Source organism: Chondrus crispus, genomic scaffold (assembly GCF_000350225.1).
Source record: "Chondrus crispus Stackhouse genomic scaffold, scaffold_160, whole genome shotgun sequence".
NCBI classification, from domain to species: domain Eukaryota; phylum Rhodophyta; class Florideophyceae; order Gigartinales; family Gigartinaceae; genus Chondrus; species Chondrus crispus.
Window position 1 is genome coordinate 166,061 of NW_005179045.1, and position 1,860 is coordinate 167,920.

The following is a 1,860-nucleotide window of genomic DNA, read 5'->3' on the forward strand; positions in this document are numbered from 1 at the left end:
TGATGCGTCGATACGCTTGCACACGTGCATACGGAACCGCGGCGCGCCAACCCCAAAGTCGACCATCGGTATGCGGCATCAGGCAACGGTCTAGACAACGGTACAGTTGCTTGCGCCCAATGCCGGTCGTGTGTTCGATGCGATCAAGTGGCAGGTTCTCGGCATACGCAAGGATTGCGTCGCGCATGGCACGGTATCGGTGAAGACGCGATTCAGACACCCCGCGTTCATCAAACCCCGGCCAGGCAGATAGGTCGAGTTCGTTGCCGTAGCGTCGATACGTTGTCATGGAGCGGGCTGGACCAGCGTGTTCAGTGATAGCGGTTCGGTTTGCAGTGACGGCGCGCATAATCGTCCAAGTCGAATCGATTCGAATATGGCGGCGCGAATACAAGCCGGGTCTGCGCCTGCGCAACGCGCTTCGATCCGAGCCAGCGGTATCGGTTCACGAACCTGACTGTTCACAGTCTTCGTTAACGCTGCAGATATCGAGCCGCGCGCGGCATTGATCGCGGTGAGCATGCGTTGCCAGTTCTGAACGAGCAGGGCGCGTGCCATCCGATCGGCATCAGAGCATTGTTCCAACGGCAAACCGCTCAGCGTCCCTGGCCAGTCTGCACGCCGTTCTCCCGGCATCACTTGCGCAAAGTACTCATGCGGATCGGTCTGTACCCAAAAGTCGATCATGATGGTCTCGGACAGCCACTTGGTTCGAATCGGTCGCTCACAAAAAGTGCGCACCTCGGCATTGGCCTCGAGCCAGATCCAATGCTCGAAAGCCGCCCGAGAAAAGAACTGCACAGGTCGTGCCAGTGAAGGGCTGAAGCCTTGCAGCAGGCGCGAACCACGAGGCCTCGGCAAGGGCAGGGGAGTGACGTAGCGCGGTGAAGAAGTGTTCATAAATCAACACCCTACCGGGCTTAACCGCAAAGGCAAAACGCCAAAGACAAGTGTCAGATTTACTGATTCGCGCTGCTAAGTGTCACTTTTACTGAGTCACCAGTGACGGTAAATGTGACACTCTTGGGCCAAAGACGACGCGATTGGGCGAACGGTGAGTGTCACTTCTAGTGAGGTCTACGACATGGGAATGTGTAACCGCATAGTTGCCGGTCTTTGAAGGGAAACCTTTGGCGGTATCGATTAAGTTGTCAATACCAAATCGCGTCCCAACCTTTTTAACGCTCTCCTTTCTTGCTTGAGAAGCCCAGTGGCTAGGGCTTTCAGGGATTTTCTCCAGCAGCGTTTTATTGTTTCAAAATCGCAGTTGTTTCGTTCTTCGACACCCGGGCTAATCCTCAAAGAGTTCTTCGAAAGTTTTGGATACAGTCGCAATTAGCTCGACAATTAAGCTGAGCGCGATTCCCACGGCTGCAATGACAAGTTCCTCGCTATATTCTGTTGAGAGAATTGCAGTAACCGCCAAGAACACAGTGCTGCCCCACAACCAATACGCGACAAAGAGAAAAAAGCCGACCAACAGCAATATCAGAAGTCTGATTAATGCTCCAATTCGAGGATACTGTTCGAGGTGGCGGGCCAGACTGACTCGCCACTTCGATGCCGGGACCTCACTATCGCTGTCTCCTGGGATTCGCTGGGCAACACATAGGCCCGCCAGGCCGAACGCAGCAAATGCTGAGCCAATAGAACCAATTAAGATTGCCGCAAGAACACTTATTCCTTTAAGAAAAATACCTGTGTTCGATTTGCTTGAGTCATCATCAAAACGATCGATAGCTGATCTAGCAAGCATTGAGATGATCACGCTGTGGAGCTCGGCACCGTCTACCTTGCGCAGCAGTGGGGAATAGTACGAGTCACTGGTAAATAAATGGGTGCTACCAAAAAGTGCCAGAC